The 17,384-nt window shown below is 41.4% G+C and overlaps 1 protein-coding gene across 1 annotated transcript in view; it reads right to left on the bottom strand.

The window, feature by feature from the left end:
- Positions 1-17,384, bottom strand: part of LOC126092294 (dipeptidase 1-like) — a 510,684-nt gene that overhangs the window by 399,511 nt on the left and 93,789 nt on the right. The window lies entirely within an intron of this gene.

Below are 17,384 nucleotides of genomic sequence, written 5' to 3'. Positions count from 1 at the left end.
AAATCTTATGGAACTTGACTGCTAAGGTCATCAGTCCCTAAGCTTACACACTACTTAACCTAAATTATCCTAAGGACAAACACACACACCAACGCCCGAGGGAGGACTCGAACCTCCGCCGGGACCTGTTAATACAGAAAGTAACAAATAGTGATCTCTGAATGGCTCCACAAGCTATAAAAAGAAGAAACACATCATAAAACACACGATGTCGCGTTGTGCTCAAAATTATTTTGTGGCAGCATGTATTATTACTCCCGTATCTCCCCCCTACAGCTCAAACACGCGAATACAGCAAAAGTGGATATATGGGATTTTGTTCCGGCGCTCCTCAACTGGTAGCCTACTACCTCCGCTGCCACAAGGAAACCTCAGGTAGGGGAGTGCTGGAGGCGAGAGGGAGAATCCTATCAGCACGTAGCCAATGTCGTTATTATAGCTGCCAATCATCAAGGATAAAACTCTTAAAACAACAAAAGCACAAGTCAACTACCACACTTACGCTCTTTAAAAACTTCCCATTAACAGGAGGGCGTTTAAAAAATGGTTCAAATGGCTCTGAGCACTATGGAACTTAACTCCTGAGGTCATCAGTCCCCTAGAACTTAGAACTACTGAAACCTAACTAACCTAAGGACATCACACACATCCATGCCAGAGGCAGGATTCGAACCTGCGACGGTAGCTGTCGCACGGTTGCAGACTGTAGCGCCTAGAAGCGCTCGGCCACACAGGCTGGCTCAGGGCGTTTAAAACCAATAAAGCGCCACATGCAGTACAGCATATACAAACAAAAGTCGTATCTTATGACGACACGTAATATCGTACATTGTGAACCATAAAATACTGAGGAAAGAAACCGAAGTAGTATTGCATTGAAAAACCATGTATTCCTAAAGATGGTTTTTTGAAGTCTTACTATTTTAGCTAGAGAATTTAATTCTTTTTCATTCGTTCACGGAGTTTTTATTTGAAAACTGACAAACCCGAGTATTCATTTTTGCCAGTTTTCTATTAGAAACGAAAACGAAAAATTAACTGTGTAGTGGAATATCGAAACAATTCGATTTTCGTTTATTTGTGAAAAGACCTTTGCAATTATGAAACAGTAGTAAAAAGAAGTATGCGTGATGTACAAACGTACAAGTACAGTATCCGAATTAAGGAACATGATCCGGACAGTTTCTGTGCGCTGGACGGAAGTATTTCGCGCGTCTACAACGCTATTTTGTAAACGTCTCAATGCCAACGTCCTGGTGCTTTCTACATCTACATCTACATGGTAACTCTGCAATTCACACTTAAGTGCCTGGCAGAGGGTTCATCGAACCATTTTCATACCACTTCTCTACCATTCCACTCTCGAATGGCGCATGGGAAAAAGATACACCTAAATCTTTCCGTTCGAGCTCTGATTTCTCATATTTTATTATGATGATCATTTCTCCCTACGTAGGTGGGGGTCAACAAAATATTTTCGCATTCGGAAGAGAAAGTTGGCGATTGAAATTTCGTAAATAGATCTCGCCGCAAAGAAAACCGCCTTTGTTTCAGTGACTGCCACCCTAACTCACGTATCATATCAGTAACACTCTCACCCCTATTGCGCGATAACACGAAACGAGGTGCCCTTCTTTGTACTTTTTCGATATCCTCGGTCAACCACACCTGGTAAGGATCCCACACAGCGCAGCAATATTCCAGCAGAGGACGGACAAGTGTAATGTAGGCTGCCTCTTTAGTGGTAGTGTCGCATCTTCTAAGTGTTCTGCCATCAAAGCGCAGTCTTCGTTTCGCCTTCCCCAAAATATGATCTATGTGATCTTTCCAATTTAAGTTGCTCGTAATTGTAATTCCTAGGTATTTAGTCGAATTGACAGCCCTTACATTTCTGCGATTTATCGTATACCCAAAATTTTCGTATTTCTTTTAGTAACCATGTGGATGACCTCGCACTTTTCTTTATTTAGTGCCAATTGCCACTTTTCGCACCATACAGAAATTCTCTCTAGATCATTTTGTAACTGGAATTGATCGTCTGATGATTTTACTAGACGGTAAATTACCGCGTCATCTGCAAACAATCTAAGGGGGCTACTCAGATTATAACCTAGATCATTTATGTAATTCAGGAACAGCAGAGGGCCTATGACAATACCTTGCGGAACGCCAGATATCACTTCTGTTCTACTCGATGGTTTACCGTCTATCATTACGAACTGTGACCTCTCTGACAGTAAATCACGAATCCAGTCACATAACTGAGACGATACTCCACATGCATGCAATTTGATTAACAGTCGCTTGTGAGGAAGGGTATCAAAAGCCTTCTGGAAATCTAGAAATATGGAATCGATTTGAGATCCCTTGTCGACAGCACTCATTACTTCATGGGAATAAAGAGCTAGCTGTGTTGCACAAGGCCGATATTTTCTGAATCCGTGTTGATTATGTATCAGTAAGTCATTTTCTTCAAGGTGATTCATAATGTTCGAGTACAGTATATGCTCCAAAATCCTACTGCAAATTGAGGTCAGTGATATGGGTCTGGAATTCAATTGGTTACTCCTGTTTCCATTCTTGAATATTGGTGTGACCTGTGCTACTTTCCAGTCTTAATTAACAGACCTTTCGTAAAGTGAGCGGTTGTATATGGTTGCTAAGAAAGGCGCTGTTGTGTCTGCATACTCTTAAAGGAACCTGACTGTTATACCATCTGGATCGGAAGACTTGCCTTTCTTAAGTGATTTGAGTTGTTTCTGAACACCTAAGGTATCTACTTTTATGTCACCATGCTAACAGCTATTCTGGTTTCGAATTCTGCAATATTTACTTCGTCTTCTTTCGTGAAGGAATTACAGAAAACTGCATTTAGTAACTCCGCTTTAGTGGCACCATCATCAGTAACATTTCCATCGCTATCGCGCAGTGACGGTACTGACTGTTTTTTGCCACTGGTGTACTTTACATACGACCAGAATCTCTTTGGGTTATCTACCACATTTTGAGACAATATTTCATTGTGGAAACTATTAAATCATCTCGCATTGACGTCCGCACTAAATTTCGAGCTTCCGTGATACTTAGCCAGTCTTGGAGATTTCGACTACAGCCGTCTGCGCCTCGAAATTGAAAGCTGTCAAAAGCGCTGAAGTGTCGGGGATTTCCGTCATTTGACTCGGCTGTACGAATGTCTTAGCGGTAAAGAATAAACGTATTAAATACTCGTGCATGATGCGACAATTTTTCAATCATATCAGTGATTATGACGTCATATCTACTGAACTATATGTGGTTCCATGATATATTTGTGTAGATGCATTTAGCGGCATATGTGGACACTGCGAAGTTTATTGCGAATACGGTTAGTAGCACAGGAGTAAATCGTTTAAACGTTATGCACGATGCGGCAGTTTTTCACTAATCTCATTGTTTATGGCGTCATATCTCCCGAACAAAGTTAGGTGTGGTTCTTACCTCCACAGTGATGACAGTAAAGGATGTATGAACAAAATAAGGTTGAAATCGCTCCAGCGGTGTGGGAGGAGATGTGGCACGCACGCGCGCACCCACACGCACGCGCGCACCCACACGCACGCGCGCACCCACACGCACGCGCGCATACACACGCACGCGCGCATACACACGCACACACACACACACACACACACACACACACACACACACACACACACACTTTTATACGCAACGACGGGTATATTGGAGTCGGGTGACACGTCACACGTGAACAAGACCCTGTCACTGATGTTACATTAATTTCCACAACTTTCGGACATGGGGAAGAAAGTAGACACACGCATGCCTTGGCTAGCTAGAGCTGAAATGTTTGAACTTTTTCTTCGGATGGGAAAAATGATTGCTATCGTTGGAAACTGTCCGTCAATAAGAAAAGAATACAAAGCAGTAGGAGCACGGCAGTAAACTTAGAAAAATACGTACAGGTAGGGTTTTTGCTTGCTATTAGCATTGCGTGTGATTGGTGCCCCTGTTCTATTTAAATAGGAAATATTTTAACACTTGTAAAACAGAAAACTAATATATTCCATTGCCACTTTCATTTAGAATGAACATCCATATTCCCTGAAACGAATCGAGGGAAATAAAGCGCAAGGTACAAAAAGAAAGTGCAGCAGGTTCAAATTCAAAAACAAACAACACTTAACTCTTGCATCAACCCTTCAACTTCACAAATTGGGTTCTGAAACAATTGGATAACAACTTGTGTCGAAGAATAACAAGCAATTCGAATGAGATGGACGGAGATCAATAGAAGAGGCTGTAGACAATGTGTTTAATTATTGTTTGGCATTAATGGTTGTTGCCTTTCTGCATGTGTAGAGTTTTTTACGCCTACAAATTCCTCTACAAAATCGTGGTTTATGAATACTGCACTGGACAGTGATAATCATTAGTTTTATCATTTTTTCCAAACATGACCTGTAAGTCTATGAAAATCAGAGGAAAGACAATAATATGAGAATCGACAAATATTTATAGTTTACAATGTGGCTTGGCTGATATTAGTCAAAGGATGAAGAGGACGAGACTGATATGGTCCGTAAAGCTAATTAGGGTGGAGGAGGAACAACTACCTAAAGTAGCATTCTCTGGAGCCATGGGGGGCAGAAGGAAGCGAAGAAGGCCACGAACCAGATGGAAGGATGACATCGACGAGGACGCGTTGGCAATGGGCCTGAGTAAAGGAGAATGGAATACAAAAGCCAGGAACAGAGAGCACTGGAAGAGGAATGTAGTGTACGCGTATGGTCTCCAAGCCCATGCGACAGTGAAGAAGAAGAAGTAGTAGTATGTGACTGATCTAGTATCAGTGAACTCTATAATACTTTTGATGAACGAACAAAAGCTACTACCGACTATTGTTCCTTTGCCTTCGGCGTCTTGAGCCAAGCTTGTAAGCATCTGCTTTCCCTCAAGTGCGATTTCAGTAGTTAAATAATAATTGACTCAGATAATAACTTTTTTATTTCAATGAGTTTGACGCTGTATTCCACTGAGAAATGAATCTCTTTGTAGCTCATCAGAAATTGGTAGCATTACGTTGAACAGAACATCAGATCAGATGCCAACAGCCAGAGATCGAATCTTGAAGTATGAATCTTGTTCTAAAAGTAAATTTACTTTTTATGCAGTAGATAATAATCGAATCTTTTCTAAGCCAATGTTCATTGAGCGCAGCAGTTTAAATTTTCCGCGCATAGTCAGTTATTGACTGACTGCTAACCGACTTATCATACGGCCGGGCTGGAATAGCTGGACAAAAAATATATACAGTATCAGTTCTAACTTTCAATGAATATCAGGTGAGGAATCATTTTAGCCGGCCGGCGTGGTTGAGCGGTTCTAGGCGCTTCAGTCTGGAACCGCGCGACCGCTACGGTCGCAGGTTCGAATCCTGCCTCGGGGATGGATGTGTGTGACGTCCTTAGGTTAGTTAGGTTTAAGTAGTTCTAAGTTCTAGGGGACTGATGACCTCAGAAGTTAAGTCCCATAGTGCTCAGAGCCATTTTTGAATCATTTAAAATTTTCGCAGTTCTGTGTCTAACTGAAACCAAATTAGGTACTTTGAACTTACGTAACGGGACATGTAATTATAACGTTTCTGTCCTACCATTCTTAAATACAAATTAAAACTTTAATCAAAGAAAATGTTGTTCCCCTTCTATGTAGAGAAACGTTGTAGGTTCATTAGTTATTTACAGATGAGTTACAATTATAATTTTTTAAAAGTAACTGTAGAAGTAGCTGCAAGTGATACGGATACTTCAGATGTATAATGTCTATATCTGTAACTGAGTCACTGTTCCTGGGAATTAAGTTTAACTGTAAATTAATTATTTTCGAAAAGTAACTTTCCCAACTCTAGGAGACGCCACCCTACACCTTCTAGTAACTTCAGAGGCTATTTAACTTCTGAAAGTCAGCACACTGACATTTTATGTAAAGTAGATAGAAATGTTGCTTCCTGCAGTATTAAATAAAATACGCCTTCGGTGACAAAATGTTTATTCCTGAACAATACATTTCAAATCATGTGGATTGATCTTCAGGCGCTTTTTACAGTTCTTACATCAGCTATTCGTCATGGTAAAAAAGTTTTTTTAAATCACATTTTTCTTGTTGCTTGATACATCAGTTTAAAACCTGCTCTCAAAATTTATTAATTTAGAGTGGAACGTACACTTATTGTGAACATTTAGAGTGGCACTTTGTGAATTTTTAATCGCATCACACTTGTAATTAAAATATGTAGACATTTATAGTTAATGACTGTCACTGGAAGAAAACATGTCACGGATGATGAAATCTTTGTAACAGCTCTTTAGTAGGAGTATGGCCAGAAGAACGAAAAGAAAATAGGAAAAATAGTGGTAGCTCATTCTCTGATTCATGCTGTTATATCCAGATCGCATTTTTAGGCAGCAGTCGTGGAACTTGAGAAAAATGAGCTTTCTTCATGTTGTCGCTGCGTCGATAAAGGCATTGGTTTAAAAATTACAGCCAAACAAAATCTCTTTACAACCGTACTATTGCTATTGTAAGCCCTTACAACGAATTTCTTCTATTCCTTAAGTCGAAATTGTTTTGAACCATTAAGACATATCAGCGTGCGGCTGACTCAATATTATGGCGCACGCAGGAAACAAAATGTTCGGCGGACGTAATATTACGTCACGTCAGGTATGATTTCCCACGGTGTCAAAGGCTCTCACAAACGTGTCAGGTCTGCATGCTTCGTAGTTTCTGTTAGACGATGGTAGCAGTATCACTGGGGAAAGAGTCATCGTTTCTGAAACCTTTGTCATCGTCTCTTGTTAGTAGACGTTACGTGCTGTTCAAGTTGTGTCTGTTGCGTGCACGTTTGTGCTGATTTTGTGTTCAGAATGTGCAGCGACGAAGAGAAATGTCTATAGCTAGTACTTTAGGAGTCTGCATATGCTGAGAACGAAATACATGATGACGAGTCTCATTACACGTTTATTGTATTACTTATACAGACTGCGATGTTATGAAGAACTTCCTGCAAGTAAATCAGGAAATTAATCCAAGCATATGATTTCAGTGAGTAATGTTGGACTATGTTTCAATTTGTATCACAATTGACTCCACTACGAAGGCTAAATTTTGCTGTGTTTTGTGTTTTGGGTGTTCCTTTAGATCTAAATTGACCGCGAAAGAAATTTAAACAGGAAGATCACTTTTGCCTCCCGGGATATATATATATTTGAATACCAGAACTGTTTTCCAGGTCTTTCTGCAGTAATTATTATTACGAGGGGTGCCTGAGACGTCCGTGCAAAAGTAAAAACTACTTACCTGTTTGGGATAAACCTTTTTTATTTTTCGACAGTTATTTTATAGTCCGAGGGAGCCAAGTCTGGAGAACTGGGGGGATGTGAACGAGCTGGAATCCTATTTACAATCATTTTGCGACCACAACTGCTGAAGTGTGTGCTGGTGCATTGTCATGATGGAAAATTACTTTTTTGCGGTCCAATCGCCGGCGTTTTTCTTGCAGCTTGGTTTTCAAACGGTCCAATAACGATGAATAATATGCACCTGTAATAGTTTTACCCTTTTCCAGATAGTCGATGAGTATTATACCTTGCAAATCCAAAAAGGCAGTCGCCATAACCTTTCCGGCCGAAGGAATGGTCTTCGCCCTTTCTGGTGCAGATTCTCCGTTGGTAACCCATTGTTTAGGTGGTTGTTTGGTCTCAGGAGTATAGTAATGTATCCATGTTTCATCCACAGTGACGAAACGACGCTTTAAGTCCTGTGGATTCTTCCTGAACAGCTGCAAACGATACTTACAACACTTCATACGATTCCGTTCTTGGTCAAGCGTGAGCAATCGCGGAACCCATCTAGCGGATAGCTTTCTCATGACCAAATGTTTGTGCAAAATATTATGTACCCGTTGATTCGAGATGCCCACAGCACTAGCAGTCCCACGCACCTTAACTCTTCTGTCATCAATCACCATATCATGGATTTTATCAATGATTTCTGGAGTCGTAAGCTCCACAGGGCGTCCAGAACGTTCAGCATCACTTGAGCCCATATGGCCACTCCGAAAATTTTGAAACCACTTACAAATTGTTCTAGTCGAAAGTGCAGAGTCACCGTAATGTTTATCAAGCTTCTCTTTAGTCTCCTGAGGCCTTTTGCCTTTCATAAAGTAATGTTTAATCACCACACGAAATTCCTTTTCGTCCATTTTTTGACAATCACTCGACTTCCTTGATTCACACGAATGCCAAACACAAAGAAATAGACCAATATGGCTGAAACTTGGTGTGCGTTCTTTCCAAAGATGCTGCTAACTAAACATGACCTCGATACGCGCCGGTGGTGCCATCTCTCAGACTTTGCACTGACTTTTCAAACGCCCCTCGCAAACTGAAGTTTCCTCTGTGGATTCACATTTAACACTAGCGACGTCAAAACAGATATTTAATAAATGTAAAAACGTTTTGAAATTCCAGCTCCATATATGTACACGCGAATTAAAACTTCCAGATGACCACATATTTTAGCCGGTCCACAGGTAATGGCACTGGCAGCAACGTACCGGAGCACCGCCCGAAGTGTTAAACGGTACCGTTGCAGAGTCAAATGCTTTTCAAAAAACATCCCCTATCTTCTCTACTTCCTTTCCTTTCTTTCTGTCATTTTTTTCTTCCACATCTACTTTCGCACTTCGTTTACCAGCCATATTTATTTATTAAATAGCAAATTAAGCTAATCGACTACTGCTTCAGATCTTCGATTAGAGTATTAGGTCACAACTACGATTTGGCAGAGCCATCTGCAAAGAGAGTGGGCAGGAGAAAACAACAAGACCACAACAGTGCAACGCCGTAGCACATCTGCTAGCCGGTGTTTACGCAGTAAATTTTAACAACGCAATTGACTGCACTCCTTGTAATAGGCACACAGAGGCGCCGGACTGACGTCCGTCGTAGCAGCAGTGGGACGACAAGATAGCTGCGTCTGCAGTTTGCGCCCGCTTGCTCAGCGGCCTTGCACTAACGTCGCACCAGCAGCTATTATTGGGCTGACCTTCTGTAAAGTGCGTTGTCCAGGCCACAGTGGATGATTCGATATCATCTGCCGTTACATTTTGTCTCGTGACCGACAGAAATCAGTTCTTGTAGCATCTTTTACCGGCCGTTGCGATGTCTGAGATTTGGTGTTTTACCGGATTCCTGATATTCACGACACACTCGTAAAATGGGCGTACGCGAAAATCCCCACTTCATCGCTGCCTCGGAGATGCTGTGTCCCAACACTCGTGCGCCGACATATAATGTTTAAACTCACTAAAATCTTGATAACCTGCCATTGTAGCAACAGTAACCGATCTAACAACTATGCCAGAAACTTGTCTTACACAGCCGTATCTTGCCTGTATTGGAATACGCATGTCTATACCAAATTCTTTGGCGCTTCAGTGTAGCTGCAAATGCAGAGATTCCACAACAGACCATTTCTACAAGAGTTGCAGGAGTGTGTGAATCACAAACATATCTTAAAGCTACGTTTTCCTAACTGCGGCAATTTCCCGCAGCGTGCTGCGTAAAACGCATGCGAGACCGCGCTCCCCACTCGCACAATGCGAAAATGCTAAACCGTTGTCCTAGGATGTTGGCAGCGCAGTGTTGCTGCGGGCTCTACTTGCAGGGAACGCTTGCGTCCTTCGAGAGTTCGAGAGGACTCCGTCCCGCACGTCGCAACGATTTGCTTGGTTGGAGCAGTGGGGGAAGTCGAACTGACCAGCAGTGACTGTTAGGCTACAGCTGCAGTATTTGTTTCTCGCGCACGGGCAGTAAGACAGGAGGTAATTCTTTCAATATAATTATTGACACATTCACCAGTAATGTTGGCTGACCGCTTCTCTGTCTCAGAGGATGAGCAGCTTATCGACTTTGTTTCCGAACAACATATTTTGTAGAACATGACTGACGCCGAGTTGAGAATGTAAATGCAAAATAAGTTGATTTTGGCAGAAATATGAAGAAAAATGAATGGAACGTGTAAGACATTGTAACTCTGTCAGAGACAGCAAAGGACATGGAAGAGCAGTTGAATGGAATGGACAGTGTCTTGAAAGGAGGATATAAGATGAACATCAACAAAAGCAAAACGAAGATAAAGGAATGTAATCGAATTAAATCGGGTGATGTTGAGGGCATTAGATTAGGAAATGAGACACTTAAAGTAGTAAAGGAGTTTTGCTATTTGGGGAGCAAAATAACTGATGATGGTCGAAGTAGAGAGGATATCAAATGAAGACTGGCAATGACACGGAAAGCGTTTCTGAAGAAGAGAAATTTGTTAACATCGAGTATTGATTTAAGTGTCAGGAAGTCGTTTCTAAAAGTATTTGTATGGAGTGTAGCTATGTATGGAAGTGAAACATGAACGATAAATAGTTTAGACAAGAAGAGAATAGAAGCTTTCGAAATGTGGTGCTACAGAAGGATGCTGAAGATTAGATGGGTAGATCACATAACTAATGAGGAGATACAGAATAGAATTGGGGAGAAGAGGAGTTTGTGTCACAACTTGACTAGAAGAAGGGACCGGTTTGTAGGAAATGTTCTGAGGCATCAAGGGATCACCAATTTAGTACTGGAGGCCAGTGTGGAGGGTAAAAATCGTAGAGGGAGACCAAGAGATGAATACACTAAGCAGATTGAGAAGGATGTAGGTTGCAGTAGGTACTGGGAGATGAAGAAACTTGCACACGATAGAGTAGCATGGAGAGCTGCATCAAACCAGTCTCAGGACTGAAGACCACAACAACAAACAATGTAAGAAGAAGTGTCTTTATGTCCGATGTAATACATATTGTGTGCGTATTTGTAATGAGTTGGATGTTGTTATTGTGCAGTACTGCGAACGATTATTAACATTCGGCGCGTAAAAGTAGTCAGTCTGCTCCTCACAGCAAATCTATCTTTGGCTTAACAGCCGACAACTACCAAGAATATCATGCTGTCCTAGGGTAGTTCATTAATTTCTGATACGTCTGCATTGTAAGGCAGTGGGAACTAGCATTCCTCCGCATTGTCGAGCAACTGTTTTATTACTAAAATGTTATACATTTCTTCTTCACGATGTAAGAACATTTGTCTTGACTACTTTGCGCTTCCTGAGTACTGTTCCCAGTACTATACAGTCTTCCTTCTCTTCCCTAACTTCCGTGTACTTTCGGAGCGCCAAAATTAACAGGTTTTTAGATCGATCACTGCGCTGCATGTTTTGCTTTTGTCGCCTCCTCTATTAATGTCGCGCAGCACTGCACCGCGCTTTTAACAGCAAAATCTTCCTCACAGCGCACTGGAGCTCGCGCCGCGTCATTAAACCACTCAATACCTTTCTCGTCCAGGCGAAACTGTGACACCCAACGACTTCCAAAAGATTGTAAAAATAAATTCAAACATTTCCGAAAATTTTTCGCTTGACTCCCACGAGAAGTGGGAAGGGAAAAAGTTGATCGCTTACTACATTTCGGATGTTGGTTTGCTAAAAAATTATGCGCCAAACGTGACATTTTAATTTATTACTTCACTGTTACTATCAGCCAGAAAGTTTTCACACTTTATCGACATCTACTACCGTAGCCAACGAGGATATTATGTTGTTGTATGACACACTTCAGGAGATACGCGTGATAAATACTGAGTAGAGCAAAAACCAACTTTTCTTAGAAGCTTAAATATTTCTCTGTTCCAATAGCACATAGTTTCATTGCATTAGAAAGACGTGTCAGAAGGTAGTTCTCGTATCACTTCATCATGTGCAGTTGTCAAATTATAAAAAACCACCAGTTTCATTTTTTACGTTTTGACGCGTACCGCCCCGCGCATAGGAAAAGGTTTCATGCAGCGTCCTGCGGAATAAACAACTGTACTCCGCAGCACGCCGCGACAAATTTCCGCATCTAGGAAAACGTAGCTTTACGTAGAGTTGCAGGCTGATCGCCACGATCATCATTTTGTAGGAACAAATGATTTGGCCACTGTTTCTCGCTTATTTTTGGTACTCAAGAAAAGTGATGTCCGCTTTATTGCCATTCAGTATGTCATACTTCATGTCCCTATAGTGGATACTTTTCAGAGGTTGCCAATTGTTAATATGTTACACCACAGAGGTTCTGAGTAGAAGCAATGTGATCTTTGGATGGTAGTAGCATTGTCGTTGCTGAGCATACTAAGAGAAGCTAGTGTGTGAATTAGGTGTTGGTCATGCTACCACCGTCTAACGAAGTCACGAGACTAGTGCGAAAATTGTTACCGTTTGACAGATAGAGCGATACTAGCGCTCCAATCGGTGAGAAGCAGACAACTTAACGGAATAATGGTTATATTTGTGCGTTTCATGGGTTAGTAAGTTACCAAGAGACATGAACTATCGTGAAATACACGTAAAAACAGCCGAATCACACTGATTCACTGATACACGCTGCAACTCATTCATGAAGAAATACTTTCGAATATGTCTACATTTGCAGCTTATTCCGCTGAAAGGAAGAGGATATAAACACATTCACGCATGAGAATCATATATTTCTGTTGTTGTCCGTTATTACCACAGGCAATTTCCCAGGCACTTTTATGGAGCCCAGCGATTCGCCCTTTCTTACATTTCACTGCACTTTGTAATCCAGGAATATTTTTGTAAATGTAATTATTTTTGCTTCAAAAGCGAATGCTTGCCGTTTTGGCCTAAATTTATGTTGGGGAAACAGTTTTGTTGCTTTTGACGAATTATTATCACGTTTGTGTGGTTTTTCCATCAGCTACATGTGTGGTGCCTTGTTTGATACGTTGAAACGTTCCACATTCACTGGTTTGGTTGAAAGTGTAGCGAACAAAACTCTGCTTTGATGGATAGGCATACGACGGCTTTCTGTAAAAGGTCTGGTCTACTGATGTCATGTTACTAAAGGAAAACGACAGTGCTCAGTAAATGTCTGTATAATGCAAGAGAATCGTAACAAAACTGACCTATATTGCACGGTTTCGTATCTTCCAGGGTCCTTACTACACTAAATGTGGTGTAATTCTTTAGTTATTGTCTATTTTTATGGCTTTACATACACTACCTACTGTAAAAACTGTTACAAATCAATATAAACGTTAGTATTCGCACTCATCCTATATAGTACTCAAACGCCGCTTGCTGGCCGGTTGGGGCGTTGCTATCGCTGGAGGTAATAAAAACGAGACGAGTGTCGTGACTTGTGACAGAGGTTTGGAAATAGCTTGCTAAGCACAGAGATAAAGTTATGAAGGATGTTGAATTTCAGAAATATGATTTTGTAAAGATTAATTTGAGAAGTGAAGAGTTACAAATACTGTTGTGCTGCACTGCTTGCCTGCGCGTAATTTGTGGTGTTTTTGGAAAACGGAAAATTGTAGTAGGATTTTTCTTTATCAGTCTGGGTCAGTTTCATTGTTCACACATGACAGCGAGGTTACTGGGCACACAGCTTGCACTCAGAACCTTCCCTAACACAAATTTCCGTTCATGTTGAAAGGTCTCTGTTGGATTCCTTTCATGTTTAATTTCTTAAATCTGTTGCCATTTATGGAATAAATTCCTCTTCTAAATGTACTGTGGCGTTTCTGACTATCTGGGAGGAGACTGAGCAGTGGAATGTGTTACTTTTACACATAAACAAGAACGATCTGTCACACTACTACACTTTAAAGCACAGTTTATATGTAATTCTTATATGTAATTCATGTCACACAGTCTCATACGGAACCTACATCCGCTTTCTTTTATATACTGTATATGATAAGATACTGTCATCCCCCTTCCCTTTTGTGTGAGAGGATGAATGAGCATATGTATTTCTAGTTGCATGCTTGAGGGTAGCAGACAAGGCTGTCTACTAGAGAACAGTAGGACCAACGTCGGAACAGGTAGCTACGCTTCCTAAAAGCAAAGAGGTTTCTATCCTTAGTATGGTCCTGTCCGTCCGTTGTCATGTTGGTATAGGAAGCCGCCCCTCTGGCCACTTCCGTTGGTCTTTGTGAGCCACCCTCAGGAAGCACGCTCGGCAGTAGGGCAGTGGCAGTGTGGCCGTGGCGAGCGTCTGAAGTGGTAAGATCTCCGGCTAAGCGCGTGTCTGTTAAGTTCGTAGGACAATGGATTTCTTAAGTTCATCCTAACTGAAAATTTAATCACCTTTATTTCGGGTTTAGGTCTAAAATATCCGATGTTATCTTAAATTGCAGCGCAGTATAATTCTCATGTGAAGTTCAGATTATTTTTCGGTAGTTGCTTTGTTACTACTTTGCGAGTAAAGTGGAACCACGTGTTGATCAGTAACTCTAACTAAGATCAATCTTAAATGCGAATGCTTGTGTGATTATAACGTCTCGTCTTGACTATATTTTCAATATAGCAACTTTTCTTTATGTTCAGCCCACGTGGGGTGTACTTTGCGAGACCACTACCACGTGCTTATATAACTGTTTGACCCATCAGGTTAATAGTAAGACGTTAGTAAGCAGTTCAAGGTTTTTCTTTTGTCAATTGCTTTTCGATCTAATTTATTTTAATTATCAAAATTATCGTGGAGTTGTACGCTTTGTGTAAACCAAGTTGACCACGTGAAGCATGTGGTGTAATCATCAAAGTAGCCCTCAGCTATTCTTTTTGCGAAGATTTCACAAAGAGTTAATATGAATTTAGTATACCAGTGTGTGGTAATTACATGACGGACAGGATTGTGGTATGAACGTAATGTCTTTGTGTAAAAACTGAATCTGTTGGTTGTGGTTAATTTCTTCTTGCTTATGTTTCAATGTTCTTCGTGTGTTATTTTATGAATGCAGTGTTGTATGCAGTCTCCCAATCTTGGCTCCATATTTTGTGTGTTCCGTAAGATTACAATCTCACATTTGTTCAATCGTAAATAAGGCACCAGCTCAGTTATAACTCACGTATAATATGCTGAAATTTCAATGAACAATCTTAAAATAAATTTCCAAATATAAACTGATTTCTTTCTTTTTATTTAAATTCTCCTTTTTACATATATATATTACCGGTTTTGTATGACTATTAAAAGATTATCATTAATGTTAGTCTGCTTGGTAAACCTAGACTAAATATCTGATGAAACAGTTGCCCAGTAATCCACGGTTAACGTCCCCAGACAAATCACGGCTTTTAACCCACTTTCATTGTCAATTAGCACCGATTTCAGCATACAAAATTAAAGATACAACATTACACAGTCTAGAGCTCATTTTCCCCTTCTTAATTCATCACAGTGATATAACGGCTAACACTCTTGCCTAGTAAGCAAGGAGACCTGAGTCCCGGCCGTGGCACAAATTTTAATTCGCTTCTTCACGTTCTATCATTATTGTAGAGAAAGTTGAGGCTCATATGACTCAAGGAGAATTTAATTATATACGTGTCAACTAACGAATGAGTTTCATTATTCATAGTATAGTTCTTCAAAAAAAGGTTAGTCTTCTTTCAATCGTTCCGCAAACTTAAACCGTACCACTATCTCCTCAGAAAATTTATTTTTTGATTATGTGTGTTGTCACATTGTACTGAGCAGATCACAGTTGTTTAAAAAGGGAGCATCCTCTGATTAGAATAGCTGCATATCCTTGCACTGCACTGTGCAAAGCTTTACTTTTATTCAGCTGATTTGCTGCTCCACTGCATATTTATGATGAGTATGATGATGGAATTTTGTTTGTGGGGGTTCAACTGGGTGGTTATCAGCACCTGTACGAAGTCCAATCTTTGCACAGACCAGTCTCGGCCTTTTCCCGAATGATGATGAAATGATGAGGACAACGCAAACACTCAGTCCCTGGGCGGAGAAAATCCCTGACCCAGCCGGGAATCTAATACAGGACACCACGATCCAGAGGAAGCTACGGTAGCCACTAGACCACAAGCTGCAGACACGTATTTATGTTCATCACTGCGAGCAGTATTGAGTTCCCATTGCCACAAATAAGCAATGAAAATTTGTTAGGGACGATTACATTACAGTTAAGATAATAAGATCATTTATAGTTAGGTGTTGCATTTCAAAATTAATGTCTGGATCAGATTAGGTAAAGTTCGTTTCAGATCTCATTTCTTATGCAGACAGTTTCATTCTCACACTGCAGTTACATTTGTGTGCGTATCATGCAGTGTTTGGGAATTTGTTTAGTCAGTTTGCGTTCGTAAAATTACAGAGCGTTTTCACAGAAACATTTTGGTTATTTATTTCTTCAAAATTCTAGAATTTTTATTCTGTTAGACTGTGTCTTGAAATTGCAAGTCACGTAGTGCCACGTCACACACTGTAGCAATGTTTACTATACTGCACAACACAATGTACAGTCTTACATTGTGGTAGAAGTATGTTCGAATAGAGCTATACAATTTCAGATAGTTTTGGCGAGTCATCTAGTGAGATAGCTTTGCCGTAATCACACTACTTGCACTGCAAGACGCCGTTTCCTGGAAGCCATAAGTCAATGACATTATCACTAAAAAAGACTCGCGTGAATATTAAAGTGCTGCGCTCGCTAGTTGAGACCTCCAGCCCTGGGGCAGTGGCGTATAACAACACAGAACAAACAATTAGCAGCTCCTCAGGAGGTGTACCGCATTATGGTCTCCAGCTTTGATAAAAGCCTCCACTGTGTAATACCACAGCCACTTTCGCCAAGTCGCCGCCAGCGGCCGTGGAGAAGGAAGGGCCGGACTCCCTGGTGCGAGCCCCCGGGTGCAGTCATTCTGCAAGCAAACAGCGGGGAGCCGGCCCGACGTCCTCGCCTCGCTCAAGAAAGGGACACGATGCGAAGGGCCCGTCTGACAACGGGAAGTGTGCCGAGAGCTGATGGACACCTGCCTCCATTAGGACGGAACGCCAAGAACGTACGCGCGAAAGCATCTGTGTTGTTCTGCCCTTGCGGCAGTCATTTTACCAGCCTTAGAAAACGGGGACGTGCCGACAATTCCAGCACCCCACGGGCACAGGGAGGAGCGTGCAAAAAGCGCGGGGAATCGGTGCAGGGAGGCGTGTGAAAGAAGCCAGCAGTCTTAGGAAGATGTTTTCCTCGACAGTGAGGGCATTCCTTGTAAATGACGGACGCCGGCAGATTTTGAGACGGAGCCCAAACATCGGTCCCGGGCTCATGCAGAGAGAGCGGGTACAAAGAAGTGTCGTGTAGCTGCTCTCCCAACAGCCTCGGAAAGCAGGAAAACATCTTAAGAATGTGAAATCGTGAGAAAGTTGCAAATTCACGAGGCACACGCCAACCCACGCCAGATAGAAAATTTCCATCTTGCACGGA

Source organism: Schistocerca cancellata, chromosome 7, assembly GCF_023864275.1.
Source record: "Schistocerca cancellata isolate TAMUIC-IGC-003103 chromosome 7, iqSchCanc2.1, whole genome shotgun sequence".
NCBI lineage: Eukaryota > Metazoa > Arthropoda > Insecta > Orthoptera > Acrididae > Schistocerca > Schistocerca cancellata.
Note: the sequence above shows the minus strand (reverse complement) of the source record. Positions and strands in the feature narration are given on the sequence as shown.